Source organism: Microtus oregoni, unplaced genomic scaffold (assembly GCF_018167655.1).
Source record: "Microtus oregoni isolate MIOR12 unplaced genomic scaffold, Mior012 000055F_ref0000237, whole genome shotgun sequence".
NCBI classification, from domain to species: domain Eukaryota; kingdom Metazoa; phylum Chordata; class Mammalia; order Rodentia; family Cricetidae; genus Microtus; species Microtus oregoni.
The window spans coordinates 8,034,558-8,055,200 of NW_024543831.1; positions in this window are offsets into that span (position 1 = coordinate 8,034,558).

Sequence of the window (20,643 nt, forward strand, 5' to 3'; positions counted from 1 at the left end):
CTTGGGAGGCAGAGGCAGATGGATCTCTGTGAGTTCGAGGCCAGCCTGGCCTATAAGAGATAGTTTCAGGATAGGCACCAAAGCTACACAGAGAAACACTGTCTTTGGAAAACCAAAATAAAAAATTGCTTTTGGTTACTTCCTCAGGTCTGTGTATACATACATACATGAACATGTCTTCTCTCTCCGTACCCGTGTGTGTGTGTGTGTGTGTGTGTGTGTGTGTGTGTGTGTGTGTTGTATACAGCTTGCATTCTTCTCTACCTGTACTTATGTGGAAAAGATTAAGAAACACTGAAAAAAATAATAACTGCTGAGGACAAGAAAGGTCAGACTAGAATTTCTAGGGAGGCCCTGAAAGGAGATTTCAAAACAACTCCTCCATTTGAAAGGAATGAGGCACATGCCACATTTTTGATTTAATTGATGTGTTTGTATATGATAGTAAAATGTGAAGAAAGCAAATGGTGCATTCTGGTTGTGTTCATTTGCTGGTTTTGAGACAGGTCTCAAATTTGTTATATAGCTGAGGATAAACCCTGAACTTCTGATCTTTGTGCTTCTGCCTCCAAGGTGTTGGTATTACAGATATTCATATCCAAGTCTGATTTTATGTAGTCCTGGGCATCAAACCCAGGTTTTTGAACAAAATAAGCAAGCACTCCACCAACTGAGATGTTCAAGAGCCTCATTCTGTTCTTGTGTATGCTGGTTAATTGAATTATTTTGCTTTACTGAGAGGATGCCAGCTTAGCCAACCTATTTCCTAATGTATAACTGGTTTTTTTTGTGTGTGTATAACTGTTTTTGCTTTTAACAATCGTAGAGGAGAAAGTATGGAAGGCACAATACAATTTAGTGGTTCTTTGGAAAGCAACAAAAACATTTCTAGTGATAGTGAGTGAGCAGTACTTCCTTCATGTAGCTGTGTAATCTGGGTTCTGAGTTTCACAAAATACTGTGAAGTTAGGTGTGAGCTGCATCTCCCTGTCTGTTCCCCTGTACTCTTGTTTGTTTTTTTTTTTTCCTGCAGCTATAAAGAAAAGTTGGAGCTACCATGTAGTTGCTGGGAATTGAACTCAAGACCAATGCTGAAGAAGAGGAGGAGGAGGAATTATGGGAGGCAGTGGAATTGAGGATACTGGGAAAGCATGGCCTGCGAAATCAAACAACCGGACTTGCTGAACATAGCAGACAATGAGGACTACTGAGAACTCAAGAACAATGGCAATGGGTTTTTGATCCTACTGCACGTACTGGCTTTGGGGGAGCCTAGGCAGTTTGGATGCTCACCTTACTAGACCTGGATGGAGGTGGGCGGTCCTTGGACTTCCCACAGGTCAGGGAACCCTGATTGCTCTTCGAGCTGATGAGGGAGGGGGACTTGATCAGGGGAGGGGAGGGAAATGGGAGGCGGTGGCGGGGAGGAGGCAGACATCCTTAATAAATAAATAAATTAAAAAAAAGACCAATGCTGAAGAAGAGGAGGAGGAGGAATTATGGGAGGCAGTGGAGTTGAGGATACTGGGAAAGCATGGCCTACGAAATCAAACAGGTCTCATGGGGGCTCAACTCAACAGAGACTGAAGTGGCAATCGGGGAGCCTGGCTGGGTCTGTGGCAGGTACTTGGCATGTATGTTATGGTTGTTATCTTGGTGTTTTTGTGGGACTCTTGACAGTGGTAGTGAGGTTGTCTCTGACTCTTTTGCCTGCTCTTGGGATACCTTTCCTCCTACTGGGTTCCCTTGCCCTGCCTTGATGTGAAGGTTTGTGCCTGGTCTTACTGTTTCTTGTTGTGCTATGTTTGGTTGATGTCTCTGGGAGGCTTGCTCTTTTCTGAAGGGAAACGGGTGGAGTGGGAGGTAGGAGTGGGTCTGGGGGAGAGGGGGAGGTGGAGGGAACTATGATGGGCAGAGGGAAGGAAGATCATCAGTCATGATGAGAGAGAGTATGAGAGAGAGAAAAATTGGAGCAGTGAATCTGGAGAAAAGTGGTGATATTCACAGTTAGGTCCTGGTGCCTTATAGCTACGGGTTCTTGAACAAGTTGGTTGAATCTTTCTGGGCCTCCCTTTCATTTGTGAAGATCAAGAGTTTGGTTCACTAAAGAATGTTAAGGTTTTTGGCTGGTTATTTTTGAGGCACTCTCTTATGTTTCTCAGGCTGACCTCAACTTTAGTATGTACTTGAGTGTCTTAGGATTTCTAATGCTGTGAAGAGACACCATGACAGTGGGAACTCTTTTTTTAAACAGTGCCTTGATATCAGAGGTAGATGTCAGACCCTCCAGAGCTGGAGTTACAGGCATCTGTGAGCTGCTGGATGTGGGTACTGGGAACCAAACTGGGACCTCTGAAAAAGTAGCAACCACTGAGTCATCTCTCCAGGACCTGAGTTGAATATCTAGATGCATGAAATTTCTTAGGGACTTCCCCTAGAATCAACACCTGTTGAGGGAAGACAAAAATAAGTTTGGGTAGAAGAATTGAACCACAACATAATAACAGCAATCCCACAAAATAATACTATAAGATTTTCTGTCCTGAAGCAAAAGAGTTTGAAGTAATCAGCATTAGTCATTCCGTGTAAGATGCCCTAGGGTTTGGGGAAGATCCTAAGAGTGATATAGCTATTGTCATCTGATAGGAGAGATATCATGCCCCAGGAAACACTTTATACTGTTTGGAGATACTTCCTGGTTGTAAAAGCTAGGAGTAGGATTCTGTTGGTATCTACTAGGTAAAAAGTTACAGATTTTGCCAAATACCTTTTAACATACAGAATGATTCCAATAACAATGTCTAATCTAAAATGTCAATAGTACAGAAACTGAGAAAAGTTTGACTTAGGGCAACACTAAGGCAGTGACTCAGATTGTTACCAGTAAGCTGAGTGAGTTCTTGTTGTTCTAACATTGAAACAAACTGTTGGTAGTCAAGGAGACACTCTCTTCCCGTGGTAGTCAAGGAGACACTCTCTTCCCGTGCTGGCAATCCCAAACACTTGCATGCCCAAGGCAAACCCAGTGAATAAGCCCTAAGAATGAGTGAGTGTGTGTGTGTGTGTGTGTGTGTGTGTGTGTGTGTGTATGCACTCTAGTGGTGCATACTCAAACTCATCTCTCTGGGCTTTAAGCACCAGGAGCTCAAGCACTGGGCAGCTATTGTAATCCATACCTTTCAGCAGCTATGAGCAAGGACAGAAGATAGTAGCAAGCAGCACTCGGTGGTACCTTCTAGTTCCAGTTCTTGGACAGGCCTCAGATACTAGAACCTTCCATTATACAGAGGCAAGTATTACAACTATCAGGTCTATTGTATCAATATCTCTAGCCTTTGATAATGGTTTGTATTCCACTTAGGCGTAGTGTGTCTTAGACATCTGGCAATTTGGAAGGTCCCTAGAACTCGTCCAGCAATCAAGGCACCACCAATTTCTCATTTTCAGCTCTTCACAGTCCTCTGTCTTTACCATCTCTGCCCCAGAATTCTCTGGAACTCTTTAGCTACTTTCTTGCTACTGCTATTGTCACTGTTATCATACCCCCCTTCGTTCACCTTACCAGATCATCCCACAAATGATAAAACTCAAAAATCATCAAGAAAAGAACACGTGAGAAGAGCCTTTTAACTGGTCTAATGTTGTCACACCAAATAGAAGCACAGGAGGCTCTCTCCCAGCTACCTCATAAACTGAGTCACAGACAAAAAAGTGAGTATGGCAAGGGTGTCCCCCCCAATCATAGCAGTCCTTCATAAGGGACTGTGTTTACACCAACCATAGCACATGAGAAAATATGCTTGCTCCAGCTGCAGGAATCTCCTGAAAACAAATTGCAGCAATCACAGACCTGCTGGGCTAACAAGGGAAATTCAAGCTCTGGAATGGATAGAAATGGATACAGGGTCAGCTGGAATTCACTGAGACCTGTAATGACAAAAATCTAATACAAACTGTTTTGAGACGATTGTAGCTAACAGAGCTCTCTGGAGCTAGACTTGTTCTTACGCAGCAACCAGCTGGAGGTATCATGTGTTTCTGAAAGGTGTCTGTGGGGTTTTCAAAGCACCAGGTGCATGAGGGCTGCGTGTTTGATGCTTTCACTCAAGGCAACCAGAACACAGGAAAACCTAACAGCTGTCAGTTAGAGAGCTAAATTGCCCTGGCTCCCAACACCTGGGCTTATTTAACAGTCACATAAATATTAAAAGAGGTACTTATAATAAAGCCCCCTTAACTTTAATAGTGATATAATTGTATTCAAAGGACTTTAACTGCTTCTGCAGTAGCTCAAGGAGAGTAGCATTCTCCTGTCTCAGGATGAGAACTAGCCAGTACTGATGTTCCCAGTAACATAAGAGTTTAAGGCTTCAGTCCTAAAAGAGGAATCTAGTGGCAAGTTACAAACATCCATCACACACCTAATTTTTAAGAAAAGTAACACATAAACACCCCATCCCAAGTGCTAGGAAAACTGGCTGTTACTAGTTTAGTCTTTATTTTTAGGCCTTTTCGGGGGGTAAAACTAGGAAAAAATTTGAATACACATCATTTATATCAACATTTTCACTTTAAAACCAAGAGTGTATATAAAATGCTCTATGTTCAGAGAAGCTAAGTCATTAAGCACCCTCCCCCCAAAAATGTTCCTGGAAGCCATATGGTTAATCTTTTTTGAATTTCATTAAGTTTGCATATTACAGGGATTATAAAAGAAATGGAAAACTTTAATGGCAAAAGTTCAAAAATAATACTGACTAGGAGGCTGAGGCTGTAGATCAGTCAGTAGAATGCCTGCCTATCATGCATAAGTCCCTGGGTTCAACATGTAGTACCAATAAACCCGGTGTGCTGGTGCATACCTGTGGAAGCAGGAGAATCAGAAACTTAAGGTCATCATTGGTGTAGTAGTTTAAATGTTATTGGCCCCATACGCTCATAGGAAGTGGCACTGTTAGGCTTTGTTGGAGGAAGTGTGCCACTGTGGGGGCAGGCTTTGAGATTTCATATGCTCAAGTTATGTTCAGTGTAGACACAGTTCACTTCCTGTTGCCTGTGGATCAAGATGTAGAACTCTCAGCTCCTTCTCTAGCACCATGTCTGCCTGTGTGCTGCCATGTCCCACCATGATGGTAACGGAGTAAACCTCTGAAACTGTAAGACACCTCAATTAAATGTTTTTCTTTATAAGAGTTGCCAAGGGAAAGAAACAGACAATCGAAGGTTCCAGGAGTACTAACAGCAGAGAGTCACAAAACAGGAGTATAACATAAAAGCTTTCCTGAGGGTTTCTGTTTCTCTTCTACTTTTCCTTAAAACTGGAATCAAACGTACACATAAACTATTGATAATTTAAATTTCCTTTTGTGTCATTCAATGAAAAACCGTCTAATTTTAAAAAGATATAGGTTTTAAAAAAGGTGTGGGCACCAGCACACGCGGCGTGTATACACACAAACACTGACACAAACAAACAAACAAATAAATATTCAAATCAGTCTTTTTCCTGGGGAAATGTGACATAGGGATTCTTATGGAAATGATTAATTCCATGTCTGAAGTAGGAAGTATGCTGTGTTAGGGTTAGAAAGATTTGTGATACGAGATAGTAAGGAAGTTATCCGAAAATGTTAGTCTTATCAAAAATATTCAGAGTCAAATAAGCTTTTATTGGCCAAAGGTAGTTAAAATGAAAAAAGTAATGGTAATAACTGTGGATTTGTTTTTGAATTTGTGAAATAAAGTTTAAAAAATTGTTTTTTTTTCTTTGCAGGTTGCAAGAACCACCTCTTAATTTTGAAAATTGATAAAGGAATTAAGCATTTTCCTCTCATATTATTTCTATCAAATAACCAATTAGCTAATGAGGAGCCCAATTCATGTTAATAAGGAAGACATGAGAGAAGCAGAGTGTCACTACTTGGTAGTCCCTGAGAATTAGCTTTCTGCAATAATCAGAATGACTGCTAAATCATCAAAGGAGTAGCCAGATCATTATGTTACCCTGCCGATGGACACCATCACAGTATAATGGCCTTGTAGGAAGTTTAGGGAGGCTCTTAAGAGTTCCCTCTTCAGACATACACTGCCAGTTGGAGGATCCCCACAACCCCTTTAGTTTTTGATTATTTGCTAGAATGGCTCATAGAACCCACTGACATACTAATTGTTTTGATTTATTGGAGCTAAAAGATGGACTAAAGAAAGGTAAATTTTCAATTTGGATGTTCCAGGTATCTTTTCTCTATGCATTTGTGGACCCTACCTCTCTCTGATATTTGATGTGTACAGTATATACAGCTTGTTGTCAGATGGTGAAGCGCATCTGAACTTCCCCACTGATTACTCTAGTTGATCAATTACACATATGACGAGGTCTCCAGACCCCATAAAAATCAGGTTGACTATATGGTGCCACCTAGCTTTATTCACTGGCTCCCAGCAATCAGAACATCCTGATCAGTTGTGGTATTCAAAGAATTTTGAATTTATTTCTCAGAATTAAAGTCAAAGGCCAGATCTCTTTGGGGGCACAATTAAGTTCTTTGTCACATATCTTGCAAAATAAAAGATGCTAAATCTGATGCTGGAAGATACCTCAGTAAATAGAGTTCTTAGTATGTACAAAATCCTGGGTTTGACTCCCAGAGAACAAGACATTGAACCTGGATGTGATTACACCTTTAGATCCAATTAATAATCTATGGAAACTTGGAAAAGAGAATGTGTTGATATGATACTGTAGTAAATTCAGTTTGTAGGAAAATATACACCAATTGACCTGCTGTTTTTGTTTGTTTGTTTGGTTGGTTTTTGAGACAGGGTATTTCTGTAGCTTTGGTGCCTGTCCTGGAACTAGCTCTTGTAGAGCAGGCTGGCCTCAAACTCACAGAGATCCTCTGCCTCTGCCTCCCCAGGGCTGGGATAAAAGGTGTGTGTCACCACCGCTGAGCTGACCTGCTGGGTTTTTTTCTCTTTTTTAAAATTATTTTTACTGAGCTCTACTCCCCTCTTCCCTTCTCTACCTCTCCCCCCCCCCCTCCTTCAACCCTCTCCCAAGGTCCCCATGCTCCCAATTTACTCAGGAGATCTTGTCTTTTTTCTACTTCTCATATAGATTAGATTTATGTATGTCTCCCTTAGGGTCTTCATTGTTGTCTAGGTTCTCTGGGATTGTGATTTGTGGGCTGGTTTTTTTTGCTTTATGTTTAAAAACCACTTATGAGTGAGTACATGTGATAATTGTCTTTCTGGGTCTGGGTTACCTCACTCAAAATGATGTTTTCTGGCTCCATTCATTTGCATGCAAGATTCATGTTTTTTTTTCTGCTGTGTAGTACTCCATTGTGTAAATGTACCACATTTTCCTTATCTATTCTTCAGGCAAAGGACATTTAGGTTGTTTCTAGGTTTTGGCTATGACAAGCAACGCTGCTATGAACATAGTTGAGCACATGCCATTGTGGCATGATTGAGCATCCTTTGGATATATACCCAAAAGTGGTATTACTGGGTCTTGAGGAAGGTTGTTTCCTGATTTTCTGAGAAATTGCCACACTGACATCGAAAGAGGCTGTACAAGCTTGCATTCCCACCGGCAATGCAGGAGTGTTCCCTTTTCCCCACAACTTCTTCAGCATAAGTTGTCATCAGTGTTTTTGATCTTGGCCATTTTTACAGGTGTAAGATGGAATCTCAGAGTTGTTTTGGTTTGCATTTCTCTGATAACTAAGGATGTTGAACATTTCCTTAAGTGTCATTCAGCCATTTTAGATTCCTTTGTTGAGAGTTCTCTGTTTAGGTCTGGATTCCATTTTTTTTTACTGGATTATTTGTTCTTTTGATGACCAATTTCTTGAGTTCTTTGTATATTTTGGAGATCAGACCTCAGTCTGATATGGGGTTAGTGAAGATCTTTTCCCATTCTGTAGGTTGTCGTTTTGTCTTGTTGACCATGTCCTTTGCTTTACAGAAGCTTTTCAGTTTCAGGAGGTCCCATTTATTAATTGTTTCTCTCAGTGTCTATGATGCTGGTGACCTGCTGTTTTTAACAACAAAAAAGATTGCAATGAGGAAAGGGAGACTTCAGTGAAACTTGCAGATTAAAACCTACAGATGAAAAGATGAGGTAGAATTAAAGACATACTGCTCAGTTATAGTGTACTTTATTTGGATTCTGGTTTAAAGAAGCTGGAAATATTAACAAGAGAATTGGGAAATTTCAACATGGATTAGGTAGCTGATGGTGCTAAGATATTGCTGGTAATTATTGCATGAGAATTTTATCATGGCTGTGCTTGCTTTTGTTTCTTTTTTTGAGATATGGTTTCACTCTATAATGTCATCTATCTTCGAACTTGCTATGTTGTAGATTAGGCTAGCCTTGAGCTTATGGTAATTCATCTGCTTCTGTTTCCTGTAGCACAAATCTAACTAGTCTGAATAATAAAAACCCAGAGTCAGATATTAGGGGGTGAAGACTGAAAGATCAGAGAGGTAAAGCAGTCAGTCACTAAAGTTCTTACCTCTGTGAAATCCTCAGACTGAAAGCCTGAGAGCCTCTCTCCTCCCACCTTATAATTTCCCTCTTTGCTCAGCTATATCACTCCTGTCTCCACCTTCCTAGTGCTGGGATTAAAGATGTGAACTCTGTTTCTCTTTTACACAGCCCAGGGTGACCTTGAATTCCTAATCTTCCTGATTCTACCTCCTAAATGCTGGAATTAAAAGTGTGCGCCACCACTAACCATAGTGTGTGCCACTCTGTGGTTAACTGGTGGCTAACTTTACCCTCTGATCTTCAGGCAAGCTTTATTTGTTAGAGCACCAACAATATATCCCCACAGCTTCCTTAGTACTAGGATTGTAGAAGTGTACCACTGTGCCCATTGATGTTTAAAGAGTAATGAGAACCTTTACCTTTTACAGATAGAAATCAAAATATTTACAAATGGGATGGTGTAGTATCTGAGATATGCTTTATAATAACCTACTGGAGAGTTGGCAGTGGAGGGATTAAGGTTGAATGCTAGCCATGTGTTGTAAGAAAAGAAAAAACCAGTCGTGTGTTAGTTTATCTATTATTATTGCCATTTAAAAAAAATGAAGAATAGACATGTAATAAGTCTGTGTCACAAATAGCCTCCACTGGGCCTTCTTTCTCTCATGGTGTTTGTGCAAAATAGCCCAGGCTCAGTTATATTTAACTTTATCTGGGAATTTGAGAGAGATGTTGGTTACTTTGGTTAAAAATTAGAAATAGTATGTACATTGGTTGAGGCCAACTGGGCTACATAGTGTGTTTCAGTTAGTCTGGCCTACTTACTGAACTGTGTTTCATAGTGGAAATGGTGCTGCAGAATCTCCCCAGGAAGCTGCCTTGTACCTGATCCATGTCTGATACATTCTTAAAATTAGCAGCAACAATACAACACCACTTCCTGCAGCAGGAGCTGTCAGGCGTTGCAGAGAGTGAGTATCCTTTAGTTATTAGTCAATGAAGAAAAGTTTGGTAGCAGCACGTAGGTGCCCAGTCTTCTAGCCTAGGAAGGGAAAACTAATTGAGAATAGCAATTCAAACACACCTGCAACACTGACGTGACCAAAGTATGACTAGGAACTTTACAGAGTTCCTTCAGGCAAGAGCTCCAGGCTTTAACCTGGAAAGCACAAGAGAAAAGATATCTTCAAGTTTTGTTGATGCTTCTTGTAGAATCTGCAAATGAACTGGATGGGTAGAAAAACTCATACAGTCCATGATGTGTCAGAAAATTTCTAAAAACCCTATGTGGCTAAGCCCACCTGCCATTGTCTGTGCACAGTATGCACTACAGTGGCGAAACAACAGCAAAGCAACAAGAAACTGAAGCCGACCCACAAACGCTGGGCATTTTTGTTGTTGTTTTGAGACAGGATCTCATTGTGTAGACCTGGGCTGGCCTCAAGCTCACAGTGATCCTCTTGCCGCTGTTTTCCAAATTCTAGGATTAGAGGGGTGTGTCACTGTGCCCAGCGAACACCTGGAATTATTAAGAAAACAAAAAAGCTTTCAAATAGGCTGCTCATAACCTAATACAAACAATTTTATTCCTGGTTTTAAAAAAGTTTTAAATTACATTTTCTAAATTTATGAGTTATTTCTCTCCTTCTGTCATATGGGTCATGAAGAGTCACCTGCAGAGCCATCTCCTGGCCCACGTTCCTGGTCTCTGTGATACTGATGACTAGGCAATGACTTCATAGCTCTAACAACATGAGGACGAGCTGGTTAGTCTCTGTAATGTCTCAGGTTTTCCCCTAAAAGGATGTTGTCTTCCTTGGATTGTCCAGTTGTTCTGAAGTGTGAAAAATAGTAAAAGTAAAAATTATTAATGCCTCAGTGTGTGTTTCTCTTTTCACTCTGGGTAACTACTGAAGCTGTGTGGTAGGTGCTTCAGTCCCACTTGCTCTTCTTCCTGTTTTTGTATATGTTCTTAATGTCCCTTAATAAAAACTAAAACTGCAATGGGGCGGGGGTGGGGAGGTTGCTCTACAAAGTTTCAAAGACATGCCCTTAGGACTTTCTGAGGCTGTTCTGTTTTGAAAGCCCAGGCGCCAGTATAAATGGCAAAGTTCTGCTGTTTGCTGCTGAGGACCGAGGAAAGTTATCTTTTGTGGTCATGAGGCTGGTGTTTTTTGACCTTACTACTGAGATTAGAATCCTCAATGTCAAATGCCAATGAAGTGAACTAGAGTTTCTATATTGTTTGCTGCATTTGGTGTCCATGTAAAAAATAGGCCCACCAAAACCATAGCAACGGAAAAATATTTATTTTAATCAGTGCTTGAGAAACAGATGTTGGTATACAACTTCAGAATTGGCTTTTACAGCATCGATATTGGCAGATCTATTTCACAACAAGGTCCTACAGCACTTTTTTTCTTTTCTCTCCTTTCCTCTTTCCCTCCATCCCTCCCTCCTTTCTTTCTTAATCACATGTTAACTTACTCTATAAACCCTTTGGGGAAACAAGATTGCTTCCTGGGCGGTTCCCTTAGACTTTCCTTGGCTTTGTTGTCATGATTATCCTCATTTATTGTATGCTCCTTTTAACTCTAGAAAGAAAGGACATACATTATACATTGCCTTTAGGTACTTAACAAATACTTATTAATCTATAGTGTACAAAATATTCTAATCATTCTAGAATGATATAAAGTTGAGTCAAGCACATGCTCTCAACTCAATTACTTTCAGTTTAATAAAGAAGACAGCTGTGGTCCAGACATTAAGCTAGGTGCTAGGAAGCAAATGTAGCAGCTCTGAACAAACTCCCTGACTTCATGTTTCTGCACATCATTAAGCCAGGCAATACAGGATCTATAGAAGGCCTTATGAGGCAACACCTTGAACCTGGATTGTAAAGGACCATCCAGAGTTAGGCAGACAAAGTCGGAGGAGGAGGAAGAGTGTAGACTTAAAGAAGAGAGTGTAACAAGCACATTGAGATCTTGTGGTGCGAGAAGGGTTGGTGGGGTAGGGGACAAGCCTACTTCTAGTTTCTTTACTATTGCAGAGACCTGATCATTCCAGAGTATGAGTAGACTGTACACAAACCCAAATAGCAACTTGTTAATATGTAATAAAATGAACATCCTGTAGACCAGAATGCCTAGACAGCCTGAGTATTTCCTCCCTTGTTATTAGAGCTATGTGAGAGGGCTGCTTCACATTCTGGCATCAGAACTGGGAGCAAGGTGTGTGATCCAGAGGCTCCCGGGATATGATTTCCAGTCTCTTAGCTGTCTCTCTGCAGTATGGAGGGAAACAGGCTAAAATAGGGCTTTATTTCTCGGAGGTACACACTGATCACCATATTTTTCTTTTGACTGTTTTTAGTGCTAGCCATTTGCTTTTGATTGCTACTTTTCATTTTTATATATATAGTTGATCCTTAAGTCCTGTAATTCTACTTCCTTAAGCTCTTGTTAGTCTGTCATTTCTTTTCATTTTTACTGCCGTCAATCTCTTGTCTGCAGTATGAAATAACTTCTTAAGTGGCTGTACCCTTCCCCCACCTTTGCTTTCCTCCACTCTCTTCGCACTATGGAAATGAAGATCTTCCTAATGTACATACCTAATCGTGAGATACTTTTCTTAAAACCCACGTGCCTCCGCATAGCTTTTGGGATTATATCAGTTGGGGTCTTGACACATGATACGATTTATCTCACATGGTTCAAAGGAAGAGACTTTCATCTATGCAATATATAATGTGTAGATGTATGGACTATTAGAGAAGTCAATCGTGCGTAGGGAGGTGTCCAGATTCTAGCTGGGGAGCTGTTAGAGCTGAGGGGAGAAGAAAAAGAAACAGTTACTGGGTGTCTTGGTTTGCTTTCTGTTGCTGCGATAAGCCCCATGCACAAAAGCAATTTGGGGAGAAAGTGGTTTGTTTGGCTCACACTTCCCGATCACAGTCCATCACTGAGGGAAGTCAGGGCAGGAATTCCAGCAGTAGCAGAGGCAGGAGCCATGGCAGAAAGCTGCTTACTGGCTTGATCTCTCTGGCTTGCGCTTAGCTGTCTTTCCTATAGAACCCAGCACCAGATGTTCTGGTGTGGCACCACCCTGAATGGGCTGTGCTCTCTCACAACATTCAAGAAAATGCCCATAGGTGTGCCCATAGGCCAGTCCTTCAGTTGTGAATAATAACTTTTGGTATGTCAGGTTGACGGCTGGAAGCTAACCAAGAGAATGAGTTAGCATCAACTGGAGGAGAGTCAATGGCTGGAGCTTTAGTCACAGGGAGGCAGCTGCAGCTATCCATATGAAGGGAATGGGGGAAGAAATACTATGACTACCTGCCTGCCTGCTCACAGATGGCCTGCTCAAGCTCCCATTCCCCTATCATATGGGAAAACAGAGGGTAAGGGAGTTGGGAGTGCAGTATGCTGGGGACAGGACAACAAAGGGGAGGTAGAAAATGGATGTGGATGAGGATGTGTTGATATGGCTAAAGAAAAATCCTCAGCACAGGGCCAAAGTTCAAATTATACAGCAAGGCTTATGGCTCCATTTATGAACTATTTCTATCTTTTTAGTCTTGTTCTCCCCAATTGCTATGCCACAGCTTTTTACATTGTGGGATGAGATTCCATATGGAGTTATGGAACTGACTTTGGGGATCATGAAAAACTTGACAACAGTAAAAGGTTTCTGAATGTGCAATGACCAGAAATTAGTTCAAAACCCAGTACATAATGAACCCGAGGTGCGTTTGGCAGTGCTCACTCTGTCTGATCAATGGCTTCACTGTAGTCTTGGTCTGAACATACAATATGTGTACTTTACACTGTGCATGCTGTCACACCACACAGTTCCAACAAACGCTGTCTGAAATGCCTCAGCTCACATGGAGATTTTTTTATGCTCTGAATTGCCATGTTTTTACTCCACATACAAAGTTTTATGTAATGGTTTAATTACAGAAAACAACACTTAATATTTTTAATTCCTTAGCATGAATCAGATTAGTGTATCTTTGCATTATATTGTGTTAGAATGTTTGCTTTTTAAAAATTTCTGTTTGCATTGCTAACTTTCATTCAAAACAGTTTTTTTTGGCAAGTCAAAATGTCATCCTGCAGTATGGTTTCCAAATTTTTGATTATAGGTTATTTTGACTCTATAAAATTGAAAGCCTCTCCAAGAACTTTTGCTTTAGTTAAATTTATTAATATTTTATTTTCTAGGAATTTATTAATGTAACGGTTTGATAAAGTAACCATTTTTGAAATAAAAAAGTGAATCTTGTCTTGGGGTTAGGACAGAGTTTTTAACAGTTTTTGAAATGACCCCAAATATACTTAGGCCACCGTGTAGTAGATATTTATGTGAATGCTATTCTTAGCATCGATGGCCATAAAATCACAATGTCAATCACCTGAAGATGCTCTATATCCTACAGTTTCAAGTGTTCAGCCAAAGTTTAATATTCATGTAAAAGTTAACAAGCACATTCATATATTAGTATGCAAATTTGCTTTCACCTTCAATAAGTAGTAAAATTATATACATGCCAAAGAAATGTTTTAAAACCAATTTTTTTAATAATGCATTGCCAGCAGAGGTTTGGTTTCTATAGCTGTTTTCTATACCTAAATACCTATGATTGTGTAAAGTAAAAGGGGTTGCAAGCAGAAAAGTCTAAGGAGCTCTGGTTTACCCAGCATCCCGAGCTCAGTGATGCTGGACCCTGCACTCATGCCTCATTCATTCTCACAGTATACTTTATTGACCGTCACCTGGCTCCTTCCTAGACTATCACCACTCTGAGCTTAGAGACCGTATTCTACAGTTCACATCCCCAGTGTCTAACAGAGTAGTTGTCATATATAGAACTGGTGATCAATACTGGTTTGTTGATCCATCGAATAAATACATTAATACCATTTACTCTTCAGAACCTATAGATCAAAATCAGACTGGGTCAGTGTAGATCACATGTTCTGGAAACATCCAATTTTTTTCAGCTTTTATTGTATGTGAGTGGATGTTTTGCTTGCATGTATGTCTGTGTACTATGTGTGTGCAGATGTGGCAGAAGAAATCAGATCCCCTTGAACTGGAGTTTCAGACAGCTGTTAGCAGCCGTGTGGGTCCTGGAGATCTAACCCCGGTCCTCTGGAAGAACAGACAGTGCTCTTAACCACTGAGCCATCTTTCCATCCCTCTTGAAAACTGTTTTCCCAAGTTACAAGTCACTATCCAGGTACAGGTTGATTTTTTCTTAATTAACCTCTTTATTTCTGGGTCTTTTTCTCTGCTGCTATTCCGTTCGCTATAGGCAAAAAGTACTGAGAACCAGGAGAAAAGTAGATAAAGAGAAATGGCTAAAGAACATTATAAGAAGAGAGAGGCTTCGAGGAGTGTGTAACACTTAACTGAAGTTTGACTTGTGGTAAGACTTGTCACATAAAGATATAGGGAAAGAGCATTCTTGCCCAAGGAAAGAAAAGGAGCAAAGTCAGCAATAGGCAAGTGTGTACCGGAGCAGCAAGTCTTGACTATAATTAGGAAAAGTCATGGTGAGTCAGACATGGCAGCTGACAAACTGCATAAGCCATTGGATGCTGAGCTGAAGAATTTTCACTAGATTCTGTAGACTCTGAGAGTCCGAAAAAATAAGGGGCGCAACTCGAAAGAAATGATTTTGGGGAGAGGTTAAGTAGGGAATTTGCAACTCTGAAATAAGTGCTGTTAGGGATGTAGGAGTTTCAGAGCAGGCGAAGGAAAGTGAAGGTTTTCAGAGGTAGAGTGAAGAGGGCTGAGCAAGTTGTTTTGAAGCCATTATCCTTGACTACTAAGATCAACAAGGAGTACACGAGTCCAAGGTTGAAGAGAGATTTGTTGGGCAGATGTCTTCCCAGAGATGTGGTGGTGACCTTTGGGTGAGATTGTGCTGTTCAGAGAGTCCTTGCTGCGGTTCTTACGATAAGTAGGTACACACCAGAGCCCTCTCATCAAGGCCTCCTGACTCTATTTTACTAAAGTTTGACAGAAATGATTCCATTGTTGATTATGCCAATTTTTATGTGGTTCTAGATCAGAGGGAAGAGCCATTTCGAGAAAGCTCTATTCTTGATCTAAAAGGGGGGAAGGAAAAGAAATCTCTTCTAAAAAGAAGACATTCTTTTTTTTATATATTTATTTATTTATTATGTATACAACATTCTGCCCGCATGCTGGAGGAGGGCGCCAGATCTCAGTACAGATGGTTGTGAGCCACCATGTGGTTGCTGGGAATTGAACTCAGGACCTCTGGAAGAGCAGCCAGTGCTCTCAACCTCTGAACCATCTCTCCAGCCTCCCAATAATGATTTTATACCTATTAAAAAGACGTTCACATCTGCTAAGAGATTCTTGACTGACTTTTTTTTCTGTAAGAAAATAAGGGAAATACACAATTGAAAGGGCAACTGGGAGAGTGGAACATTAAGCCTGTTGTACTTGCCTTTTCATTTTACATGAACACACACCTAACCAGTAACGTGGAAAGCAGTGCTCTAAGAGTTGTGGGAGGGTCCTGCAAGACAGCTGAGTAGAGTAGGGTGGCTCACAGGAACGGTGAATTCGAGGGTGACTCACTGTGAAGGATGCATGATTTATCTGTGGCTGTGAGGGATGCCGTGATGAAGCATATGTTCAGGCTGTGGGCAACAGGGTGACTTACTGATCTGTATGGAAGTCCGGGAAGCTTGCACAGGCAGGTGGGACTTGGGAAGGCTATTGGGTTTATGAAAAGTAGACTACGTCAGGCTCCTCCCTGTGCTACAATTGCCTCTTTGATGTACTTCAAAGGCAGCATGCAATACACAGTGACCTTTGCTTATTTACAGGTAGACTGTGGACACTTTAGGGTAGGGCCATATTTATCTTTGTGTTTACAGGGTTGGAAACACAGAAGGTATTTAAGTTACAAACGTCAATGAGAAAAACAGTAGGGGCATTGCATGAAAAAAAATGCAAGTGATTTTCATTTGTGCTTCTGTAACAGCAAAGTTATATATATTTAAAAGAACAATGACATTCCAGTTGCATCCACATTAGTATATGGGATGATTTATGGAACAGGCAAAAAAAGTAAAACCCCCTACTGGTTAGCCCATTGACCCTTGATAAAGGTATTCTCTTCCTTGCAGTACCGTGAGGATCAAGAGGCGATGGCTGGAAAGGAACTTAGCATGGAGGCATCTCTCTGGGAATTGGTATCTTCTTGTTCATCATAGCTCAGCTCTGGGAGAGAGCAGATGTTAGGTAAAAACCTGACAAAACACCAGCGTTCAACGCTACACCACTCATGATTACTTCCCGTGAGGAGAAGAAACTCGTAGGGATTTCTGAACTTTCTACCTTACCCAATGTAGAACTTCCCCCAGCAAGAGGAAGGCCTGTGATTCCCCACCCCCATTTTTGTTTTTAAAACTTTCCAGTGGAAACCTTTTAAAATAAATAGAAAAATGCCTCTTTATGACATTCCATGCATGTATTTCTTTATACTTTGTTCTTTTGCATCTGCTACTACCTTCTCTTCGGCCTCTCTTGTTGGTCCTTTTCTCCCCCCACAAATAGTCTCTCCTTATGCTGTCATGTCGTATCATATATATTCTATCACCCTCTCTTGCTACTACTGCCCCTGGAAGATCTTCTGCTCCCCTCGGTTCTTATTCTACTTTCATGACATCCACACACTCACTCTAATGGAAACTCTCAAGCACGTAAGTGCCAGGAGATTAATACAAGGAACCACCGTGTACCTGTTATTCTGCGGAACGGTCACCAGTCCTCTGGTCCTGCCTCACTCCTATGCCTGTCATTGTTCTTGCTAGCATGTTTTAAAAGATATGTCAAAAATTGAATCATTTTACCATATGCATCCTTCAGATGTTTAAAATTTAAAAAGTAAGTAAATAATAATTGCCTCTCTGTGTATGTGTGTGTGCACAAATGATGTGTGTGTGTGTGTGTGTGTGTGTGTGTGTGTGTGTGTGTGTATAGGCTCCCATACCATGACACGTGTGTAGAGGTCAAAAGACAACTTAGTGGGGTTGGTTCTCTCCTTCCACTTTCATGCAGCTTCCAGGGATCAAGCAACTCATGTGGTAAGGCTTGTGCAGGAAGCACCTTTGCCCACTGGACTATCTCACCAGCCCCTAGATAGACCGTTAGCCAGTAAGATCTTTTCTTTAAACAAAACACCGCTCTTAGTGGGAAAATAAGTAAATGTTTAATTTTGTTATTCTATGTTCAGCTTTCCCCAATTGTTTTGACATGTCTTTTTTTTTTTCTGATAAATTCCATTCAAGTCGAGACTTAGTCGAGGATAACACACTAATGATTCCTTTTAGTCCAAGTTCTAACCAGGGGCTAATGTGTTCCTGTGCTCTCTCTCTCTTTTTCTTTCTCTTCTGTGAGCTAAGGGTGGTGTCTGTCCCTGAGGCATTTTGTATGGACCCTTTGAGCATTTGAGGCCACCCTGGGAGGTAACACTCCCTCACAGTCTCTGTACCGTGCACACAGAGCAGGAAGCTCTGAATCCACACCGCTGCCGACAGCCCGACAGCCCGGTAGTGTGACTAACAGGAAGGAGGATTTGGAGCGTTGTGTAGCTGTGCTTATTCAAGCACAGCGTATTTACTCTGCCTAAGCATTGCCTTGGGGGTTAAGGCTAGGCTGGCACAGCCAGAGGTGTGTGGTGTAGGGTAAAATGTTTATAGCAGTTAAGAAAAAACTGTATTGTCTTGTGCAAGTAAAGGTGTACAGGGCTGGTATGAGCTCGTATCATGTGCTATCTTAGTGGTTTAGACTGCCAGAAGCAAATATCACAGCCTGGGTATGGATTGAGCAAAAGAAATATATTTTTTTCTCTCTCACAATTTTGGAGTTTAGAAGTTCAGGATCAAGGCAATGGCAGGTTTGGTTCCTTCCGATAGTTGCAAAGGACACACTTATGCATAACTGTCACCTGGTTTCTGGTGGTTAGTTAGCAATCTTTGGTATTCCTTGTAGAAGCATCCCTTTGCTTTGCCTTCACCATCTCATCATGTTCTTCTCATGCACACAGCCATTTCCAAATGGCCCTTTGTATGACGATGTTAGCCATTGGAATTAGTGAGCTATCTTAATGATCCCCCTCTCAACTAAGACCTTCAGTGCCTCTTAAAAGATGTTTCTTTTATGTACTTAGATAATTATTATTATTTTTTAAATTTTTTTTAGTTTTTAAAGAATTTCATATAATGTATTTTGATTGTATTCTCCCCCCCCCCATCTCCTTTTGGATCTACCACACTAGACCTGTTGATTCCAATGTATGTAGCCCAAATACCCTTGGGCGTGGGCCCTGCTCTAAAGAGTGGTTAATCTACTAGGAGTCACATTGTTAAATGTTAAGAAACTGAATCTCCTTCTCAAAGCAGCCATCAAGTGCCAAGAGCTCCTCGGCGAGGAGTGGGACTTCATGTCCTCCTCCCCACTTCTAGGGGCCTCTTAAATGGGTTAGGACTTTCAATATGTGAGGAACTTAAGAGCGATGCACAAACCAACCCTTAAGATATACAAGTGCACCTTGTGTGTCTGTGTTTATGTATGTGCTCCTGTGTACTTGTGTAGAAGCCAGAGCTTGAAGTTGAATGTCTTCTTCTATTGATCTCCACCTTAATTTTTTGAGACAAGGTCTCTGGCTGAGCCTGGAGCTGGTTCAGCTAGTCTGGCTGGCCAGTGAACCCCGGGGATCACCCTGTCTCTGTCTCCCTGTAATAGGGAGCATTCTAGGTCCTGATTTTTATGTGGGTGCCTGTGATCTGAACTCATGCTTGTATGGCGAGTACTTCGCAGGCTGAATAATCACCTCAGACCCTATTATCCTTACTTTAGAGATGGAGAAATGGAGGCTTCAATGTTGAGGCAGTTTATTTAAGATGGCACAGCTAGTGAGCGGCAGAAGGAAGACTGGCAGCCTAGACACCTGACCCCAGAGCCCACGTTCTTATCGACTTTGTTTTACTGTGTTACCTCACCTTCTATCCTTACCCGACCCTCTTCTCGCTTTAGATGGAGGAATTTGACACAAACTGAAGATTAGTAGTGGGCAAAATTTCTATGGCATCTTAATGCTGCCACCTAGTGGTATAAAAAATTAAAGCTGCCCCCAGTTTTCTGGCAAGGTCCTTAGTGTACTGACTTTTCCTACAACTGCAGCCAAGCAGTTATAAGTCTATTTGGACTTGTGAGGACAGACATTTACAGTACAGTCCTAACGTTAGCTCCTTAATGTAGAATAATTTTCTGATTAGAATGTTTAAGTGCTAGAAAATGTTCAAGTACTTATTCAGGTTATTATTCAATTTTTTTTAGGAAACTTTTAATTGCCCTTACTATATTTTGGGAGACTGTTTCTCCTAATGTCCTTGATCTGATAACTCGTTTCGGTCACCTTTTCTGATCTTCAAATTCAGGACTCTCTGATAACTTAAGATTACTTAGCAGTTAGTAACCATTTACTAATCTTCGTTAGAAAGAAACAAAGGTCTATACAGAATTGGTTTCACCTCTTAGGGTGCAAGTCCCCATAACCTCATATTTGTATCTGTCTCTGCCATTATGCATGTTCTTACTACAAGTTCAGAAGGCTGTCTTATATTCAGTAAGTTAGGAAAAATATCATTTTGAAATAAAATAATTTTAGAGTTGAAAGACACCTTAATGTTTATTTATTCTAGATCACACAACTTATTTTCATTTCCAAATGGGAGAGAAGGAATCTTGGAGAAAAGGAGTCTCTAAATTGACAGGGTGGGTCAAGGTGCTTCATTACAGCTCCCTGCTTCCTTTAAGGAGGGCCATCTGTGCGACGGGCCAGAACCTGGGTTCTGATGATGGCTGTCAGAGCTTCATTTGGTTTTGTCTTGGATCAAAGACTGTGAGATGCTCTGAGCCACAGCATGTGTGCTGAGCTCAGATACATGGACGGCACCATGGAAGTAATGTAATCAATAATTATAGTGCTGACATTCGTAAGTGCTTTTCCTTAAATAATTTCTAACCAAGAGGAGACACAGCAAGTACAGTGCACAGAGCATTCCTCCATCCCCAAAACTCAT